Source organism: Bombina bombina, chromosome 8 (genome assembly GCF_027579735.1).
Source record: "Bombina bombina isolate aBomBom1 chromosome 8, aBomBom1.pri, whole genome shotgun sequence".
Lineage (NCBI taxonomy): Eukaryota > Metazoa > Chordata > Amphibia > Anura > Bombinatoridae > Bombina > Bombina bombina.
Window position 1 is genome coordinate 121,927,699 of NC_069506.1, and position 22,825 is coordinate 121,950,523.

At 42.5% G+C, this 22,825-nt stretch overlaps 1 non-coding gene across 1 annotated transcript; it reads left to right on the forward strand.

The window, feature by feature from the left end:
- The first annotated feature begins 21,585 nt into the window (after positions 1-21,585).
- On the forward strand, positions 21,586-21,726 carry LOC128639352 (U4 spliceosomal RNA). The gene has a single exon (XR_008399200.1). It is a non-coding gene; the product is annotated as a U4 spliceosomal RNA (small nuclear RNA).
- The last annotated feature ends 1,099 nt before the right edge of the window (positions 21,727-22,825 follow it).

Below are 22,825 nucleotides of genomic sequence, written 5' to 3' on the forward strand. Positions count from 1 at the left end.
TAGATTCTCAGGAACAAAACACTTACCACTAGGTTTCTCAGGAGATGCATTGGTTTGTGCAGCCAGGATCTCCTCCCCCAAGGGAGAAGTCAAATTAGTACTTATAGTAGCCAAAATATGGTCAGGAGGTATAACAGGAGTAGGTACAGACTCCTCCATGGACAGAGGCGAAAATTGTCGAGAGAGGGCATCAGCCCTAACATTCTTACTACCAGGCAGGTAGGAGACCACATAATTAAACCGAGACAAAAACAGCACCCATCTGGCCTGTCGGGAGACAAACATTTAGCTTCATATAGATAAGTTAAATTATTGTGGTCAGTAAGAATGAGCACTGGCACGCTAGTACCATCGAGAAGATGCCTCCATTCCTTGAGTGCCAAAATTATTGCCAGTAATTCACTGTTGCCAATTTCATAATTGCACTCCGCTGGAGACAATTTCTTAGAGAAGAAACCACACGGATGCAAGGAACCGTCAGGCGTAGGACGTTGAGACAAGAGGGCACCTACTCCAGTCTCAGATGCATCGACCTCAAGAATGAAAGGCAGGAAAGGGTTAGGATGAGCCAGAACTGGAGCGGCAGCAAAGGCAGTCTTAAGACTATCAAAGGCCTTAATGGCAGTCGGTGACCAATGGAGTGGATCATTCTCTTTACGGGTCATGTCTGTGATAGGTTTGCCTAAGGAAGAAAAGTTTTTAATAAACTTTCTATAGTAATTGGCGAACCCCAAAAAACGTTGAATAGACCGAAGACCAACTGGGCGAGGCCACTGCAGAACTGCAGATAACTTGTCAGGATCCATGGAGAACCCTGCAACAGAGCTAACATAACCTAGGAAGGTTACTTGAGAATGATGGAACTCACATTTCTGGAGTTTACAAAACAGGACATTCTCACGTAGTCTCTGAAGAACCCATGTAACATCAGAACGATGAGCCTCAAGTGTGGGTGAGTGTATGAGGATGTTGTCTAAGTACACCACAACACACTGTTGCAACATATCTCGTAGGACATCATTAATAAATTCCTGAAAAACAGCAGGAGCATTGCATATGCCAAAAGGCATTACAAGATACTCATAATGCCCGCTCCTGGTGTTAAATGCTGTTTTCCATTTGTGGCCCTCCTTAATCCTAACGAGATTGTACGCTCCTCTCAAATCAAGTTTAGTAAAGACCGTAGCTCCCTTGAGGCAGTCAAAGAGTTCCGTAATGAGCGGAATAGGGTAAGCATTCTTAATGGTAAGACGATTAAGACCCCTATAATCGATGCATGGTCTTAACTCGCCACCCTTTTTCTTCACAAAGAAGAAGCCAGCCCCTGCAGGAGAGCAGGATTTGTGGATGATCCCCCGCGACAGAGCATCGGCAACATACTCCTCCATAGCACAATTCTCTGCAACAGACAGAGGGTACACCCGGCCCCGAGGAGGAATGGCTCCTGGTTGCAGGTCTATGGCACAATCGTAAGACCGGTGAGGAGGCAACGTACCAGCACGCACCTTGTCAAAAACGTCTAGGAACTCTCGGTACTCCTCTGGCAATTGAGATACCGAAGAAGTGCACAAGACTTTAACTGGTTTCCGAAGACAAGTGGAAATACATTGCGGGGACCACGACAAAATTTTGGACCTGCGCCAGTCAAGACTGGGATTGTGCTTTTGGAGCCAGGGATAACCCAGAACAACCAGAAAATATGGAGAGTTTATCACCTGGAACTGGAGGGTTTCAAAAAGGAGAGCCCCCGACAGGACCTTAGGTGTGAGCGTTTCCTGGCCGTGTAGGACAAGACTTCAAAAGGTGGCCCTGTAACCACAATAGAGGCAGAGCCCCTCCCTCCTCCTAAAGGCCCTCTCCGCCACGGAGACACGCGTGAATCCCAACTGCATCGGCTCAGCAGTACCTGGTGACTTGGGACCAGGAGGCATGGGAGGAAAGGGAGGCATGGGTGGGAACGAACACGTAGGAGACAACGGAACAGGAGACTTCCGCAAGCGCTCATTGAAAGAGGGCCTCTCTCTGAGTCTGATGTCAATTAGGATAAAAAAAGACACCAATGCCTCGAGATCCTCTGGAAAATCTCTGGCAGCAACTTCGTCTTTAATCGCATCAGAGAACCCATGAAAGAAGGCAGCAACAAGGGCTTCATTGTTCCAACCTACCTCTGCGGCAAGCGTACAGAACTCAATAGCATACTGAGCAGCAGATCTTGTACCTTGCTGAATGGACATGAGTCGTTTAGCAGCAGAGGAGGAGCGAGCCGGAACATCAAATACCCTTCGAAAGGAGGCCACAAATTCAGGGTAATTTTAAATCACAGGTTTATTTGTCTCCCACAAGGGATTAGCCCAGGCAAGAGCTGTGTCAGAGAGTAACGAGATGAGAAATCCCACCTTAGCGCTGTCAGAGGGAAACGCCTGAGGTAACATCTCAAACTAAATGCCCACCTGGTTCAAAACCCCTCTGCACTGAATAGGATCGCCTCCATATCGCTGAGGTAGAGGTGCAGAACCGGACATGCTCCTGGTAGGCATAGGTGCAGCAGCGGAAACAGGAGCAGTCATAACTTGTGGGACACTTTGGTCCAAATGTGCAGTGCGAGTCAGCAGGGTTTGCAGGGCTACTGCAAATTGATCCAAGCGGTGATCCTGTACATCAATCCTGGAAATGATGGCAGGTAAAGGTGGATTATTAGCACCATCAGGATTCATGGCCTTTGCATAATGTCAGGGTTCCAGGAATCAGACTGAGACGAGAAGTGCAAAAATAATCACACCTTAATTAATAGCAAAAAATAATAAAAAGTCCACAAGTCAAATAACAAGCCAGGAGTCAAAACCAGAGCTGGTAGTCAGACGAGCTGAGTCAGGAGCCAAAGCGAATAGTCAGACGAGCCGGAATCAGCAACAAGGAGAACAGCAGAGTCAGGAACAAGCCAGGGATCAGGAACCAGGAAGGACGTCAGGCAGCCAGGTAATACACAGGAACTCTCACAAACAGGTCTGAGACAACGCAAAGGCAAAGCATACTGAACAGAGGCCCTTTAAATAATAAGTGATGACATCACAATTCTGAGACTTCATCCTGTCTCACACGGATGATGCATACCAGTCTGGCCATAAAAGGAAGTGCAGGAAATGAGCAGCATCCCCCACAATGCACCATAGTCAGGAAGAGAGGTGAGTAAAATGGCTGCCAGCAGCACATGGCAAACAAAACAGGGAAAAAACCCTGACACCTAATTGCAGAGGAAACTACTATAGAGGATATCCAAGGTAGGATTAAGGCTCTAAAGCTGGCTAATACTTTTATCTGTGATGCCAGCATGCAAGTTGTCAGACTGGGAGCCAAGATTTCTAGCCTTGTGTTTCAAGCCCGCAGAGCTCTGTGGTTCAAATCTTGGTCGGCAGATGTAACATCCAAATCCAAACTTTTGTCTTTACTCTTTAAGGGCAAGACTTTATTTGGTCCAGGTCTCGCTGAGATCATTTCTTAGATTACTGGTGGAAAGGGATCTTTCCTACCTCAAGACAAGAAGGGTAGACCTAAGAGTCGCCAGAATTCAAATTTTCATTCCTTTTGTAACTTCAAGGGCCATTAGTCTACCTCTTCCTCTTCCAAACCAGAGCCATCCATGACTTCATGGAGGTCCATTCAGCCTTGGAATAAGGAAAAGCAAGCCAAGAAGCCTTCCTCTGAGTCTAAATCAGCATGGAGGGGCCGTCCCCGATCCAGTCCTGGATCACGTAGGGGGCAGGCTTTCCTTCTTTCAACAGGCTTGGATTTGAGATGTCCAAGATCCTTGGGCTGTGTAAGTAGTATCCCAGGGGTACAAGATAGGGTTCAAGTTGTGCCCTGCCAGGCTGCAAACCAGATGAAGAGAGAGGCCTTCTAAATTGCTTAAAGGACCTTCTTCTTCTTCTTCTCTGGGAGTAATCTTTCCAGTTCCCATAGCGGAACAGGGTCAAGGATTCTATTCAAACCTTTTTGAGGTTCCCAAAAAGGAGGGAACTTTCTGTCCCATATTGGACCTCAAGTGTCTCAACAAATTTCTCAAGGTTTTCTTCCTTCAAGATGGAGACTATTCGCTCCATTCTTCCCTTGGTTCCGGAGGGTCAGTTCATGACTTCCATAGACCTGAAGGACACATATCCTCATATTCCTATTCACAAGGAACATCACCAATTCCTACGGTTTGCCTTTCTAGACAAACACTTCCAATGTTTTGCCCTTCCTTTCGGCCTTGTCATGGCTCCTCAGAAGTACCTAGGGGCCCTTTTGGCGGGGTCAGATCTCAGGGTATAGCGGTGGCTCCATACCTGGACGACATCTTGGTTCAGGCACCATCTTTTCCTTTAACTCACACAGACACTCTTGTCTATTCTTCGCACTCACGGGTGGAAAGTAAATCTGTAAAAGAGTTCCCTGGTGCCAAACACCAGGGTATGCTTCTCTGTCTATAAGGATTTTTCTGCCGGAGGTAAGAAAATCCAAAATTCTTGCTTCCTGTCTTGCCCTTCAGTCCTCTATTCATCCATTAGTGGCTCGGTGTATGGAAGAAATTGGCCTAATGGTTGCTTCCATGGACATTATTTATTTTGCTCATTTCCATCTGAGACCTCTACAGCTATGCATGCTCAGACAATGGAATGGAGACCACTCGGATATCTCTCAGAGGATAGTCTTAGACTCTATAACGAGAGACTCTCTATCTAGGTGGATTTCTCAGGATAATCCATCTCAGGGAACTTGCTTCCTGAGACCATCTTGGGAGATTGTGACAATGGATGCCAGCCTGTCAGGCTGGGGTGCAGTTTGGGGCTCTTTAAAAACTCAGGGTCTTTGGACCCGGGAAGAGTCTTCTCTCCCAATAAACATCTTGGAACAGAGAACAATTTTCAATGCTCTATCAGCTTGGCCTCAACTAGGTTCAGTCCGATTTATCAGATTTCAGTCAGACCTCAGTGGCGTATATCAACTACCAGGGATTAACTCAGAGTTCCATAGCCATGAAGGAGGTGACTTGCATTCTCCAGTGGGCAGAGGCCCAAAATTGTCTCCTCTCTGCCATCCACATCCCAGGGGTGGATAACTGGGAAGTGGATTTTCTAAACAAGCAGAAATTTCACCCAGAGGAGTGGGCTCTCCATCCGGAAGTATTCTCAAGAGTATTGGTCAGGTGGGGGGTTCCAGAGTTGGATCGGATGGTGTCTCGTCTATACGCCAAGCTTCCAAGGTACGGGTCAAGATCAAGAGATCCTCAAGCAGTTCTGATCGATGCTCTAGCTGTTTGATCTAGCTTACTTGTTCCCTCCGTTTGCCCTTCTTCCTCGAGTAATAGCTTTTATCAAACAGGAGAGGGTGTCAGTGATTCTTATAGCTCCTGCCTGGCTATGCAGGATCTGGTTCACGGATCTGGTGAAGATGTCATCTCTTCCTCCTTGGAGGTTGCCTCCGAGGAAGGACCTTCTACTTCAGGGTCCCTTCCTCCACCCAAATCTAGATTCTCTGAAGCTGACTGCTTGGAGATTGAACGCCTAGTCTTAGCTAGGCGCAGTTTTTCTGAGAAGTTCAAGCTCGTAAACTTGTTACTCGTAAGATTTACCATAAGGTATGGTGTAAATACCTTTATTGATGCGAATCTAGGGGTTTCTCTTGGAGTCGAGTGAGGATCCCCCGCATTTTATCCTTTCTTCAGGATGGTCTAGAGAAAAGTTTTGTCGGTGAGTACACTGAAGGGTCAGATTTCTGCACTATTCTTTTACACAAACGTTGGGCAGATCTGCCAGATGTTCAATCTTTTGTTCAGGCCTTGGTCAGAATCAGGCCTGTGTTTAAACCTGTGGCTCCTCCATTTGAGCCTATGCATTCAGTTGATATTAAGTTGTTGTCCTGGAAAGCTTTATTTCTCCTCGCTATTTCTTCTGCTCATAGAGTCTATGAACTTTCGGCTCTACAATGTGATTTTCCTTACCTTATTTTTCATGTGGATAAGATGGTACTTCATACTAAGTTGGGATATCTACCTAATGTAGTGTCGGATCGCAATATCAATCAAGAAATTGTTGTTCCTTCCTTTTGTCCTAATCCTTCTTCTCAGAAGGAACGTCTGTTACATAACCTGGATGTTGCGCATGCTCTAAAATGTTATCTGCAAGCAACCAAAGAGTTCCGGCAATCTTCTGCTCTGTTCGTTGTTTTCTCTGGTAGGTGTAAGGGTCAGAAGGCCACTGGTCAACAGCCTTCTGAGAGAATTATGGCTCATACCACAAGGGCTGTCTCTTCTTCCTGGGCTTTCAAAAATTAAGCATCTGTGGAGCAAATCTGCAAGGCGGCCTGTTTGCTTACCTGATAAATTTCTTTCTTTCCTGGCATGGAGAGTCCACAACCCGCCCTTAATTTGAGTTAAGGCAGCTTTTTTTGTATAAACCTCAAGCACCTCTATACCCTTGTGTCATCTTCTATTTCTATTTTCCTTCAGCCAAATGACTGGGGATTATGGGTAATGGTAGTGACACTTAACAGCTCTGCTGGGGTGTTCTTTGCCTCCTCCTGCTGGCCAGGAGTTGAATTCCCACTAGTAATTGGAATAGATTCATGGACTCTCCATGCCAGGAAGGAATGAAACTTATCAGGTAAGTATACATTTTGTTTTTCTTGGTGTATGGAAGGAATTCTTTTGATTTTCCCTTGAGCTCTTTTGAATTGATCTCCCTGACTACTACTGAACATGCTAAGGTCTTGTGACAAGTTTACCTATGGTTGCTGCACTCGCTACCTGCAACCAACTGTTTCTTGTTTTCCATCTGCTGTCTACTTGATTATTCCTTGGTCTTCTCAGTGATTAAATACACTCTTGTTCCTGTTTAAGCACTAACAAGATTACACATGTTGTCTTGTATGGGACTGCTCATACAAACTTTATTGCTTTCATTTCTGTGATTGATGGTTTTCTGCTCTAACTTTCTCTTACTACAAAGGCACTTGTGAGCTGAACTTTCTATGCAATGAATCTGCTGCCGATCTGATTTCTTCAATCAAGACTTGGACATTTTTGCTTATGGACTGTGTTTCTGCCTTACATTGCCTGTTGGAACATTCTGTATTGTAGAGTATGATCTGAAATCCACTGGCTCTTGTTTGAAATATATTTAGTATATGCTGGTAGTTTCTTTTGTGAAGGCACTGGGTGCTTTATCATTGGGATTGTGTCTTTGACAAAAAGAAAAGAAAGTGGGGGAATATGGAGTTATAAAATATATAATGTGGATAGGATTAGTCAGGATTCAGTTTGCAATGGGTTAATCCTTTGGAAGTGAATAACATTTAGAACTGTGACATTTACATTCAGTTGCTCATGTCAATCTAAATACTATTTAGTGCTAGATAGAGAAGAGTTATTAATAAATTACTATGGAACTGTGCATGAGTAAAGTTTAAATAGAATTATCTATACGTCAAATGTATAAAGTCTTAAAAGGATGCTAACACACACACACACACACACACATATATATATATATATATATATATATATACACACACACATATATACACTCACCGGCCACTTTATTAGGTACACCTTGCTAGTACTGGGTTGGACCCCCTTTTGCCTTCAGAAAACTGCCTTAATTCTTCATCAATCAATATATGTCAAAGCAAGTGTGATGGTTTTAATAAAAGGCTGATTTAAAACTGAAAACCTGTGAATATGATCTGTTTGTGCGCTTACCATTTTATTTGAAACGTACTACACCATTGTGAGATTTTTATTTTGGAGGTGAAAGAAGGCAGGTTTCACAGAGGAAAAGAGCAACTTGCATCCCCTGAGGTGATACAGTGCCGCCACATTCAATATTTCTTGTTTCTGGATACGGTCTGGGAGGACCGGGGCTGGCAGCGAGCATCTGAAGGGAAGTGCTAACATAACTTCATACTTTACTGCTATTTACAAGTGCTGCTCACTGGATATTTTATCTTTTTATGACCATTCTCTGTAAACCCTAGAGATGGTTGTGCGTAAAAATCCCAGTAGATCCACAGTTTTTTAAATACTCATACCAGCCCGTCTGGCACCAATAACCATGCCACATTCAAAGTCACTTAAATCCCCTTTCTTCCCCATTCTGATGCTCGGTTTCAACTTCAGCAGGTCAACTTCACCACGTCTAGATGCCTAAATGCATTGAGTTGCTGCCACATGATTGGCTGATTAGCAATTAGTACTAAGCAATTGAACAGGTGTACCTAATAAAGTAGCTGGTGAGTGTGTGTATATATATACACACACATATAACTAGCCTTTCACGTATGGACTAAGCTGATTGGTCTAAGATGTACAACCCCAATTCCGAAAAAGTTGGCACAGTATTGAAAATGCAAAAAAAACTATCGCCTAGATTACGAGTCTTGCATTAGCCTTAAAAAGCAGCGTTGAGAGGTCCCAACGCTGCTTTTTAATGCCCGCTGGTATTACGAGTCTGGCAGGTACAGGTGTACCGCTCACTTTTTTTCTGCGACTCGAGCATACCGCAAATCCCCTTACGTCAATTGCGTATCCTATCTTTTTAATGGGATTTTCTTAACGCCGGTATTACGAGTCTTGGAAAAAGTGAGCGGTACAGCCTCTCCTGTCAAGACTCCTACCGCATTTAAAAGTCAGTAGTTAAGAGTTTTATGGGCTAACGCCGTAACATAAAACTCTTAACTAAAGTGCTAAAAAGTACACTAACACCCATAAACTACCTATTAACCCCTAAACCGAGGCCCCCCCCCCCCCCGCACATCGCAAACACTTAAATACATTTTTTAACCCCTAATCTGCCGACCGGACATCGCCGCCACTGTAATAAATATATTAACCCCTAAACCGTCGCACTCCCGCCTTGCAAACACTAGTTACACTTTATTAACCCCTAATCTGCCGTCCCTAACATCGCCGACACCTACCTACATTTATTAACCCCTAATCTGCCGCCCACAACGTCGCCACCACTATATTAAATGTATTAACCCCTAAACCTAACCCCCCCTAACTTAAATATAATTTAAATAAATCGAAATAAAATAACTACAATTAACTAAATGAATCCTATTTAAAACAAAATACTTACCTATAAAATAAACCCTAAGATAGCTACAATATAACTAATAATTACATTGTAGCTATTTTAGGATTTATTTTTATTTTGCAGACAAGTTTGTATTTATTTTAACTAGGTAGAATAGTTATTAAATAGTTATTAACTATTTAATAAATACCTAGCTAAAATAATTACAAATTTACCTGTAAAATAAACATTAACCTAAGTTACAATTACACCTAACACTACACTATAAATAAATTAATTACCTAAATTAAATTAAACTAATTACAGTTAAATAAAATAAACTAAAGTACAAAAAAAACATACTAAATTACAAAAAATAATAAAATAATTACAAGAATTTTAAACTAATTACACCTACTCTAATCCCCTTAATAAAATAAAAAAGCCCCCCAAAATAAAAAAGCCCTACCCTATACTAAATTACAAATAGCCCTTAAAAGGGCCTTTTACGGGGCATTGCCCCAAAGTAATCAGCTCTTTTACCTGTAAAAAAAATTACAATACCCCCCCAACATTACAACCCACCACCCACACACCCAACCCTACTCTAAAACCCACCCAATCCCCCCTTAATAAAACCTAACACTAACCCCTTGAAGATCACCCTACCTTGAGATGTCTTCACCCAACCGGGCAGAAGTGGTCCTCCAGACGGCCAGAAGTCTTCATCCGATCTGGGCAGAAGAGGACCTCCAGACGAGAAGAAGTCTTCATCCAGACGGCATCTTCTATCTTCATCCATCCGGAGCGGAGCGGGTCCATCTTCAAGCCAGCCGACGCGGAGCATCCTCTTCGAACGACATCCAACTGAAGAATGAAGGTTCCTTTAAATGACGTCATCCAAGATGGCATCCCTTGTATTCCTATTGGCTGATAGGATTCTATCAGCCAATCGGAATTAAGGTAGGAAAAATCCTATTGGCTGATGCAATCAGCCAATAGGATTGAGCTCGCATTCTATTGGCTGTTCCAATCAGCCAATAGGATTGAAGTTCAATCCTATTGACTGATTGCATCAGCCAATAGGATTTTTTCTACCTTAATTCCGATTGGCTGATAGAATTCTATCAGCCAATCGGAATCTAAGGGACGCCATCTTGGATGACGTCACTTAAAGGTTTTTTTATTTTGGGGGGCTTTTTTATTTTGATAGGGCTATTAGATTAGGTGTAATTAGTTTAAATTTCTGTAATTTGTTTATTATTTTCTGTAATTTAGTGGGGTTTTTTTTGTACTTTAGCTAATTTAATTTAATTTAGGTTATTGTATTTAATTTAGTTAATTGTATTTAATTTATGTAATTTATTTAATTGTAGTGTAGTGTTAGGTGTTATTGTAACTTAGGTTAGGTTTTATTTTACAGGTAAATTTGTATTTATTTTAGCTAGGTAGTTATTAAATAGTTAATAACTATTTAATAACTATTCTACCTAGTTAAAATAAATACAAACTTGCCTGTAAAATAAAAATAAACCCTAAGCTAGCTACAATGTATCAATTAGTTATATTGTAGCTATCTTAGGGTTTATTTTATAGGTAAGTATTCAGTTTTAAATAGGAATAATGTAGTTAATAGTAGTAATTTTAGTTATATTTATTTAAATTAGATTTAAGTTAGGGGGTGTTAGGGTTAGACTTAGGTTTAGGGGTTAATAAATTTAATATAGTGGGGGCGACGTTGGGGACGGCAGATTAGGGGTTAATAACATAATGTAAGTGGCGGCGGTGTAGGGGATGGCAGATTAGGGGTTAATAGCATAATGTAGGTGGCGGCGGTGTTGGGGGGGTCAGATTAGGGGTTAATAAGTATACTGTAGGTGGTGGCGGTGTAGGGGGCGGCAGACTAGGGGTTAATAAGTATAACGTAGGTGGTGGTGGAATCCGGGAGCGGCGGTTTAGGGGTTAATAACTTTATTTAGTTGCGGCGGGGTTTGGGAGTGGCGGTATAGGGGTAAAACAGTTTAGTATAGTGTGGGTGTTTAGTCACAGGGTACCAATAAAGCTGGGAAAAAGCCGAAGAGCAGCGAGATCGATGACTGTTAGTTAACAACAGTCCGCTGCTCATCGCCCTGTACTTGGTGAGTGGCTTTTTGACAGCTTTTTTGGTAACTTTAGAGAACGTATTCAGGTCCGCGGCAGCGATGTTAGGCGATCTTAGGCGAGCGTATTGGTGCCGTTGAATGCAAGTAAGTTGACGGGTTGATAAATAGGGGCCAAAGTCTCAAAATAACAACTCTGGATGGCACCCCTCTTGGTTCAGACTTGATCCATTTTGAATCAGCACCCTTGACCCTGACTGTGGGAGTCCTTCATACGGAACAGATGCAGTTCAAGGTCATTCATTCCCCAGCACAACCTGTCATCCTTCAACTTCTTTAGCTTTGTATACATAATCCGCAGTTTGACTGGGCTGAAGGACAACTGGCCTCCTGGGATACCTCCTGTTTCCACTCCTGCCTTGCTAAAGTCACTCCTCTGCTCCGCATCTCCATAGCCAGTCTTCAGACTCTTTCAAACCTTCCCTCAGTATACATGGACTTCACAGATGTTTTTGAGAAGAAAGCAGCTGACGTGCTGTCACCCCACTGTCCGTATGACTGTAAAACCGACCTCTTTCCCGGAGCCCCACTTCCTAAAGGGAGGACTTATCCACTCTCCAAAGCTGAAACCAAATCCATGGAGGAGTACATCCAAGAGAACCTTGCTAATAGTTTCCTTCGCCCTTCCTTTTCTCCTGCTGGGGCAGGTTTCTTTTTCGTCAGTAAGAAGGATGGTGGGCTCCGACCCTGTATCAACTACAGGGCCTTGAACATCATAACTATCAAGAATCGCTATCCCATTCCTTTAATCACTGAACTGTATGACTCACTCCAGGATGCTCGCTTCTTTACCAAGCTGAACTTACATGGGGCATACAATCTGATTCATATCTTCCCAGGCCACGAATGGAAGACCGCCTTCAAAACAAGATCAGGGCATTACGAATAACTTGTAATGCCCTTTGGGCTGTGAAACGCCCCTGCAGTCTTCCAGGCATTTGTCAAGGATGTCTTCCGTGACCTCCTCAACCGCACTGTCATCGTCTATCTGGATGACATCCTTGTTTTCTCTTCCACTTTGGAGGAGCATCATAAACACGTGAGACAGGTATTTCAACGTCTCAGAGACAATTCTTTGGTAGCCAAGCTAGTAAAATGGGAGTTTAATCAAATTCAGATCCAATTCCTTGGTTATGTCATCTTGAAGGAGGGTTTTGCCATGGATCCTGCTAAACTCACAGCAGTTTTAGAATGGCCTCAACCTACTTCATTAAAGGAATTACAGAGATTCTTGGGGTTCTCCAATTATTACCGCAAGTTTATAAAGAACTTTTTTTAAACAGTCACTCCTCTCACTGAATTGACAAAATGGAACAGAGACTGTAAACATTGGCCTCCTGAAGCCATAAATGCCTTCTCTCGTCTGAAAAAGGCTTTCTGTTCTGCTCCTGTGCTCCGCCATCCTGATCCTGACCTACAGTTCACTTTAGAGGTTGATGCCTCCTAGATATGGGCTGGAGCATTTCTAACCCAAAGGGATCCTTTGACTTCCAAGTCACACCCTGTAGCTTTTTTCTCTAAATGCTTTACTCCTGCAGAGAGGAATTACAATGTGGGTAATTGTGAACTCTTAGCCATTAAGATGGCTTTGACTGAATGGCATCATTGGTTAGAGGGCACCGCTAATCCCATTCAGATTCTCACCGACCACAAGAATCTGACTTACCTAGAGACTGCTCATCGACTTAATCCTTGACAGGTCAGGTGGGACTTGTTCTTTTCCCATTTTAACTTTGTGGTCTCTTATCTACCTGGGACCAAGAACAAGAAGGCGGATGCCCTTTCCCTTCAGTTCCCTCACTCAAGTGACTCCTCTGAAGCCCTTATTGAACACATCATACCTTCTTCCTGTGTGGTTGCTAAACTAAATACCACCCTTCTGCAAAGACTGCAATGTGCCCAGTCTAGTAAACCTCCTGGAGCCCCTGTGGCCCCCGATATCCTCTTTGCACCTCTGAACCTACGCACCCCTGTGCTATCCTGGGCTCATGATAGTAAACTCTCAGGACATCTTGGTTTGACTAGGACTTTTAAGGGTCTTTCCCAACATGTATGGTGGCCTAATATGAAGTCTGACACTCAGGATTATGTGAAAGCCTGCACAACTTGTGCTGCCAACAAAACTCCCTGATCCTTGCCTCCCAGCTTGCTCCAACCATTGTCCATTCCCAAACAACCATGGACACATAACTATGGACTTCATTGTGGACCTCCCACCTTCTGACCACCATACAGTTATCTGGGTTGTGGTAGATCGGTTCTCCAGACTGGCTCGTTTTGTACCCTTAACGAAACTGCCTTCGGCCCAGGAATTATCGTCTCTTTTTCTCTTGCATTTGGTACAACTTCATCACATTACTGTGAATATTGTTTCCGACAGAGGTCCACAATTCATCTCTACCTTTTGGAGAGCCTTTTCCAAGTTGATTGGAACCACTGTTTCCTTGTCTTCTGGCTACTATCCACAGACCAATGGACAAACTGAGAGAGTAAACCAGGATCTCGAGGGCTACCTTAGAGCCTTTGTCAATTATCTCCATGCCAACTGGTCTGACTTGCTGCCCCTAGCTGAGCTGGCAAGAAACACTCATTGGCACTCTTCTCTACGATGTTCTCCATTTCATGCTGCAGCAGGGTATCAACCTTGTGTCTTCCCTTTTTCTGCTCAGTCTACTGGGGTTCCTGCTGCAGACTGATACGTTACTGAACTCAACACTCGTTGGCAACGCATTCGCTCTCAGCAACGTTCAGCTGTCTCTAGATACAAGAAGTTTGCTGATCATCATAGAGCCTCTGTACATGCCATCTCGGTAGGTGAACGTGTTTGGGTCTCTACTTGACATATTCGTCTAGGTCAACCCTGTCACAAACTAGGGCCTAGGTTTATCGGTCCTCACAAAGTCCTGAAAAGACTGTCTCCTGTTGCCTACAAAGTGGCCTTGCCCAAAACCCTACACATACACCAAGTCTTTCACATCTCTCTACACAAGCCTTACATAAGGAATAGATATACCCGACTCAGAGCTCCTCCTCCTCCACTCCTGGTCCATGGCGACCTATGAATATGAGGTTGATAAGATCCTGGACTCCAGATACAGGCGCAGACAACTGCAGTATCTTGTACATTGGAAGGGTTATTCTGTGGCGGATCATTCCTGGGTTCCTGCCCGTGATGTACATGCTCCATCTTTGGTCTCCAGATTCCATGTTGATCACCCTTTGAAGCTGACTCTGGTTCCCGGAGGGAACCCTTGAGAAGCGGGCTATGTCACGCCACGCCGCTCTAGCTGTTGCTAGGGGCACGGTGTCTCCTTCCCTGCTCGTTGTCAGGGGTTGTGTTGGGTCCGGATGCGTGCAGCGCTGACATCATCGGCGCACGCTCCTCTCTCTGATCCCGGTCCGGATTCCTGTGGCACAAACCCTGCGCCTATGTAAGTTGCTCAGAACGATCTATCACTGCCCAAGTATAGGTGTTACTTTGTGTGATCCTGGGTGTGATAGATCGTTATTCTCTGGATAGCCTTATAGTTGATGTACCCTACCTATCTGACTACTCTACTTGATTAACCCCTATTGCTCTGGATTGCCTTATTGTTGATTAACCCTGCCTGTCCGACTACTCTGCCTGATTAACGCCTATTGCTCTGGATTGCCTTATTGTTGATGAACTCTGCCTGTCTGACTACTTTGCCTGATTAACCCCTATTGCTCTGGATTGCCTCTTTGCTGCCAAACCCTGCCTGCCTGACCATTCTAGTGGTTTACTTCTGGACTGCCTCACAATTGCCAAAACCTGCCTGCCTGACCATTCTAGTGGTTTGCCTTTGGACTGCTTTACCGTTGCCGAACCCTGCCTGCCTGGCCTGACCCTTCTAGCGATTTACCTTTGGACTGTCTTACTGTTGCCAAACCATGCCTACCTGACCTTTCTAGTGGTTTACCCCATAACTGCCTTTCTCTGATTCCCTGTCTGTTGCCGCCGAAGACTATCCTGCCTGTGGTGAGTGCAGCTTACCTCATCTTGCGAACTTTCTCTGCTCTGGGATATTCCCTATCATTCCAGCTTGACGCCGGGATAAGAAGATTACTGGCCGAGTTCGATCTGATAGTGGAATATCCTTCGAGCATCACAAAGAGAATCGTATAGAAATAAACAACAATAAAATGATTTGGAGATAAATGGAGAGGAGGAAGGATGAGAAGTGATGGATGAATAAATAATCAAATCATATTAATTGGACTATGGTGGTTAAAATAGAAATACTGCTGTTATAGCCTTTGAATTACAAAATATAATAATCAACCACTCAAAATTGCAGCAGCTTGAGAAGTCATGGTTGTGTAGAAACAGCTGGTTGTGTCTATCTAAGTCACTTCAGCTAATTAAGTAATGTATCAAAATCATATAGCTTTACAGTTGCAGTAATGCTGTCACTACATTTATTTTCTTTGCTGTTAGCTGTTGCTACATATATATATCTAGTTTGACTGATACCTTGCAGAAAAAAAGCATTTTACTATAATAAAGCTGTTGCCATCATGTTGTAATTATGAAATTGTCACAATGTTCAGATAGCATAAATTGTAAGGGAAATTAACTGGAAAAATACACATTATAATATGTTTATTTACCAAAAAATACCCAGATCCCATCTGGAAGTCAGGACACATTTCAAATCTGGGGCACAGCAAAATCTCTACTGATATTATACCCTATTTTATATCATCATGTTTAATGTATCTACAAAAACCAAGAAAAGGGCACAATCCCGGAGAATTTGTAACACACCTTGTTGAGAATTAGCAAAATGACATCCCAAAACAAATGTGCTTATAGCAGGGGTCGACAAATCTGTTTGAATATTAGGAGCCAGAAATAATATTTAGGACCCAGACTGTGGTATTTGTAGATAAAATGAGAACAACCCAAAAAGTTGGGAACCAAGGGTAAAACCCTAGGAGCTAGTGGAAGGTTTGTCGGGCCCTGGCTGGCTTATAGGGTATAGGGATTTGTTCCATAAGGTCCAACTCTCTAAAGTTCACTAACATGCAGTGAAATCATTATGCAAACCCTCTCATGGGAAGTCCTCACTCAGTTCCCAATAAAAAGGTAAGAGAGGTATGAGAGGTAAGCTGCCTCTTATGGAAAATAATAAAACTCAGGAATTTTAAATCTGAAAGGGCGGAGCAAATGCAACAGAGAGTGTCTAACACAGACAACTTAAAAACTTTAAACAAAACACCAAAACATACAAATCAAATTGCAAAAATTTTAAACGTACCTTAAAGGGATACTGAACCCAATTTTTTTCTTTTGTGATTCAGATAGAGCATGCAATTTTAAGCAATTTTCTAATTTACTCCTATTATCAAATTTTCTTTGTTCTCTTGCTATCTTTATTTAAAAAAAAAAAAAGTCCAGAACCCTGGATTGGTGGATGAATCAGCAAGAACAATTACATTCTTGCTTTTCAAATAAAGATACCAACAGAATGAAGAACAATTGCTAATATGAGTAAATTAGAAAGCTGCTTAAAATTGCATGCTCTATCTGAATCACAAAAGAAAAAATTTGGGTTCAGTGTCCCTGTAACTTGCATCTACTTCTAGTATTGAATACATATCTGTTTCGATTAGTACATTATTTTGAGACAAAGGGGGATATTTATCAAACGTCTGTCAGACCTGATCCGACAATGCGGATCAGGTCCGACATACCTCACTGAATGCGGAGAGCAATACGCTCTCCGTATTCAGCATTGCACCAGCAGCTCTTGTGAAGTGCTGTTGCAACACTGCCCCCTGCAGACTCACGGCCAATCGGCCACAAGCAGGGGGTGTCAATCAACCCGATTGTACTCGATCGGGTTGAATTCCAGCAATCTCTGTCCGCCTGCTCAGGGCAGACGGACAGCGTTATGGAGCAGCGGTCTTTAGACCGTTGCTTCATATCTGCTGTTTCTGCGAAACACAGGCCCTCAAGTTCCATCCGGAGCTTGATAAATGGGCCTCATAGTCACCAGCTTTCATTTGGTAAATAAGATGGTGACATCTGCAGGGGTAACACACAAAGAGAATACAAGGAGGCCCATTTATCAAGCTCTGTATGGAGCTTGTGGGCCCGTGTTTCTGGCGAGTCTTCAGACTCGCCAGAAACAGCAGTTATGAAGCAGCGGTCTAAAGACCGCTGCTCCATAACCCTGTCCGTCTGCTCAGAACAGGCGGACAGAGATCGCCTGAATTCAACCCAATCGAGTACGATCGTATTGATTGACACCCCCCTTCTGGCGGCAAATTGTCCGCGAATCTGCAGGGGGCGGCGCTGTACCAGCAGCTCACAAGAGCTGCTGGTGCAATGCTGAATACGGAGAGCGTATTGCTCTCTGCATTCAGCGATGTCTATCGGACCTGATCAGCACTGTCGGATCAGGTCCGACAGACATTTGATAAATAGGCCTCAAGGCCTTAAAAAATGTCAGGAACTACCCTGCCCAGCTTACTTGCCAAGGCTGCAATAATACTTTGCACTATTCTAACGACTTACTTCAGATTTTGAAACTACATTTAGAAAGGTCAATTGAAATATATATGGGTGTATTTCAATTTTAAATAGAAGCATTTTGTATTATACTTCTGTTAGTCAAAAATGTTGCTAGTAAAAGTTATGACTATTGTTTAGATGCATACAAACATACAATGAGGTACCGGGTCATTATTGTATCCCAGTTTGAAAGGACAACAGCAGAAGGAGCGATTTGACCCCCCTCACCCCAGCTACTAATAGAGCTTCTTACCTATTGCTACTTGTGAAGCATATGGAGCACAGAATGTAGGTAACACAAAAAAAAGAAAATGGGAAAAAAATGGTGGTGCACCCTCTATAAACATCACATTTGAATAGTACAGGGAGTGCAGAATTATTAGGCAAGTTGTATTTTTGAGGATTAATTTTATTATTGAACAACAACCATGTTCTCAATGAACCCAAAAAACTCATTAATATCAAAGCTGAATAGTTTTGGAAGTCGTTTTTAGTTTGTTTTTAGTTATAGCTATTTTAGGGGGATATCTGTGTGTGCAGGTGACTATTACTGTGCATAATTATTAGGCAACTTAACAAAAAACAAATATATACCTATTTCAATTATTTATTTTTACCAGTGAAACCAATATAACATCTCAACATTCACAAATATACATTTCTGACATTCAAAAACAAAACGAAAACAAATCAGTGACCAATATAGCCACCTTTCTTTGCAAGGACACTCAAAAGCCTGCCATCCATGGATTCTGTCAGTGTTTTGATCTGTTCACCATCAACATTGCATGCAGCAGCAACCACAGCCTCCCAGACACTGTTCAGAGAGGTGTACTGTTTTCCCTCCTTGTAAATCTCACATTTGATGATGGACCACAGGTTCTCAATGGGGTTCAGATCAGGTGAACAAGGAGGCCATGTCATTAGATTTTCTTCTTTTATACCCTTTCTTGCCAGCCATGCTGTGGAGTACTTGGACGTGTGTGATGGAGCATTGTCCTGCATGAAAATCATGTTTTTCTTGAAGGATGCAGACTTTTTCCTGTACCACTGCTTGAAGAAGGTGTCTTCCAGAAACTGGCAGTAGGACTGGGAGTTGAGCTTGACTCCATCCTCAACCGAAAAGGCCCCACAAGCTCATCTTTGACGATACCAGCCCAAACCAGTACTCCACCTCCACCTTGCTGGCGTCTGAGTCGGACTGGAGCTCTCTGCCCTTTACCAATCCAGCCATGGGCCCATCCATCTGGCCCATCAAGACTCACGCTCATTTCATTAGTCCATAAAACCTTAGAAAAATCAATCATGAGATATTTCTTGGCCCAGTCTTGACGTTTCAGCTTGTGTGTCTTGTTCAGTGGTGGTCGTCTTTCAGCCTTTCTTATCTTGGCCATGTCTCTGAGTATTGCACACCTTGTGCTTTTGGGCACTCCAGTGATGTTGCAGCTCTGAAATATGGCCAAACTGGTGGCAAGTGGCATCTTGGCAGCTGCACGCTTGACTTTTCTCAGTTCATGGGCAGTTATTTTGCGCCTTGGTTTTTCCACACGCTTCTTGCGACCCTGTTGACTATTTTGAATGAAACGCTTGATTGTTCGATGATCACGCTTTAGAAGCTTTGCAATTTTAAGAGTGCTGCATCCCTCTGCAAGATATCTCACTATTTTTTACTTTTCTGAGCCTGTCAAGTCCTTCTTTTGACCCATTTTGCCAAAGGAAAGGAAGTTGCCTAATAATTATGCACACCTGATATAGGGTGTTGATGTCATTAGACCACACCCCTTCTCATTACAGAGATGCACATCACCTAATATGCTTAATTGGTAGTAGGCTTTCGAGCCTATACAGCTTGGAGTAAGACAACATGCATAAAGAGGATGATGTGGTCAAAATACTCATTTGCCTAATAATTCTGCACACAGTGTATATAGCTTCTTCAGATAGAAGATGAGTTATGAGCTGTTTTAGGTAGTTAGGGACTGGATTTAAGGAGCAGCAGGAATGATCTGGTCTCCAAGCTCAAATTCTCTTTTATGATTAACATTTCCTTATGTTTGGCCCTTGTGCTTCTCTAAAGAATTCCCAGAAAAAAAATATTTAAAGGGAGTTCAAACTGTAGGAAATATTTTCTTAAAACCAAGAATACGTGAGTGTTAAAAGATGGACAATTTTCATGAAAATATGACACAGGACAAGCTGTGCATTATGAATAAACATTGGAAAATGGAACAAAAACTGTTTGATTAACGGAAGTTTTTTCTTTTTAATTTTCTAAAAATGATTTTTTTTTTTTTAAATAAATGCATCAATATAGTAAATATTTCAATCAGCAGAAGTACTTTCTCCTGACATGCCCTGCACAGCATGCAGAATCTCTTACAAGTAGTAAGCTTCACCTCAGAGTGGTATTCCCATGTATTTAACACAATTCTTGCCACTATACTCACACCTTTACCACTCACTTACAGAAGTAATAACTATGTTGTGTGCATACCAGAGATCTGTTCTTTCCTTTTCAACAGAGGCCAAGGGGCCGATTTATCATGTGTCGGGCGGACAGCGGATCATGTCCGACCTGACATTGATAAATGCAGACAGCATACGCTGTCCACATTTATCATTGTACAATCATTTTGAGTGAAATGCTTGTGCATTACCGCCCCCTGCACATTCACGGCCAATTGGTCACTAGCAGGGAGTGTCAATCATCCTGATCGTATCTGATCGGGATGATTGCTGTCCCCCACCTCAGAGGTGGCGGACGCGGTCTTATGAACGCTGCTTCTTATTTTATGTTTCAGGGGTACCTGAAACTACAGGGGGTAGATTGCAGCATTCGTTGCTTGATAAATCTACCCCTATGTCTGAAGGGCTCTGAAAAGTGATATTGATTGGTGACCTCACCTCCCAAGGAGGTTTGGCGGCTGTTAGAGCCGCCAAACAGCTCCCCAACCTGAAAGACTTGCATCTGCGGTGATTACAGATCAGGTAGGATAAGCAAAAGAAGCCCCCTGAATAATAGATTGATGATTCAGCCACCAAGTTAGAGACAAGTGTGTGCTGGAATCTAAGAATATCTCTTAAGATATCTGGGTATAATCCCTGCACCATTGAGGAAGCATACAAAGCTGAAGAGGTCTCATGTGAAATTGAGCAAATGGAATTGCATCTGAAGCTGCAATCATGAGACGTAGTACTTCCATACACATAGCCACTGAAGGGATTGAGAGAGACTGAAGGTTCAGGCAAGCTGATATCAAATGTATTTGTCTCTGTTCTGTTAGGAAAAGAGTCATGGACACTAAATGTATTTGGACACCTAAACAAGGTAACCTTAGTCTGAGGAATCAAGGAACTCTTTGGTAAATTGATCCTCTAACCATGTCTTTGAAGAAACTACAATAATTGTTTTGTGTGAAATTCTGCTAAATGAAAAGATTGAGCTAGTACCAAGATTTACCGTTCAGTTAACAAAACACTGCAATACCATGAGCTCTGATTACGTACAAAAGGGTACCCAGGACCTTGATAAATACTCTTGGAACTGTAGCTAGACCAAATGGAAGAACAAATTGATGATGCTTTTCCAGAAAAGCAAACCTCAAACTGGTGATGTTATGAGTGAATTGGGATCTGAAGTTAAGCATCCTTTAAATCTATTGTGGACATAAAGTGAGCTTGTTGAATAAAAGGCAGAATAGAACTGATAGTTTCCATCTTGAAAGATGGTATTCTTAGAAATTTGTTTGGAGTTTTCAGATTCAAAATTTATCTGAAATAGTCTGACTTCTTTGGAATATTGAAGAGGTTTAACTAAAATCCCATCCTCTGTAGCTTTGCGCAGTGGCAGATTCGTAGCCAATGAGGTTTATCCGAGGCGCGATTATTGCTAATTGAAAACTTTTCCCAATACCCCGCTGTGGCGTCTTGAAATATATCCGACACCGGCAATTTTTTACAGTCTCTACGGAGACTGAAAATTTTGGTACAATAAAGAGGAAACTCAGTAAAAAAAAATTTTAAAAAATCCCATCCTCAGTTCCTGTAAAGGAACTGGGACAATTACTCCCATATCTTCCAGATCTGAGACAGATTGAAGAAAAGCTAGAGCTTTTACAGGATTCTTTGGAATATAGGACAGAAAAAAACCTGTCTCTGTGAGGCCTTGTTCTGAATCCAATTTGATATAACTTAGAAACAGATTTAAACCAAGGCTCCTGAAAGAGGTTGAATCTGCTCCCTATTAGCAATACTGGATTGGGGCTGTATATTCATGCAGTTTTGGAGGCTGGAACAGATTTCTTATTCTGTTTGGATTTGTTGATTTTTTTCCAATTTGCAATGGGTATCCAGATTGAACCAGAAGAGCTGTGCATCAGTTTTCTGTTCTTTATTCTGATGAAAAGAACAAAAACAATTAGGCATTTTATCCAGTATGTAGAAAGGCCCTTCTTAGAAAAGACAATTTTCTGTCTGAAAGGTCCTTAAAAGAAGAACTGTCTTCTAAAGGAATAGAAGTACGTTTAGCTAAAGTGGAAGTTGCCCCATCTACTTTGGGAACTGTTTCCCATAATTCTAGATTAGCAGCAGGTAAAGGATATAGCTTTTTGAACCTTGTAGAAGGATTAAAAGACACACCTGGTTTAGACCATTCCTTAGCAATCATATCAGAGACAGCGTCGGGTATAGGAAAAATCTCAGGGAGATTAACAAAAGTTTTAATTGCTGAATTTAAATGATTACAAGGTTTATCATAAGGAGGTTTAGGTTCTTTAACCCCTAGAGTGACTAAGACCTCTTTTAAAAGAGAAGGAATGTGTTCAGCTTTAACTAAAAAGGAGGAATTATCAAGTTCTTTTTCAAATGAGGGAGCCTCACTCTCAGAGGAAACCTCACCGTCTGAAGATACAGTATCCTTAGGATCAGGACATACATTACTTGTAGAAGGTAACATATGAACCTTTTGCGTTTGTGTAAAGGTGGTAGGGCAGCCAATGTATCTGTAATAGCGATAGTAATAACGTTTTGAATTGCTGGAGTTACTCCATCTGCATCTTCCTGTAATGAACAGA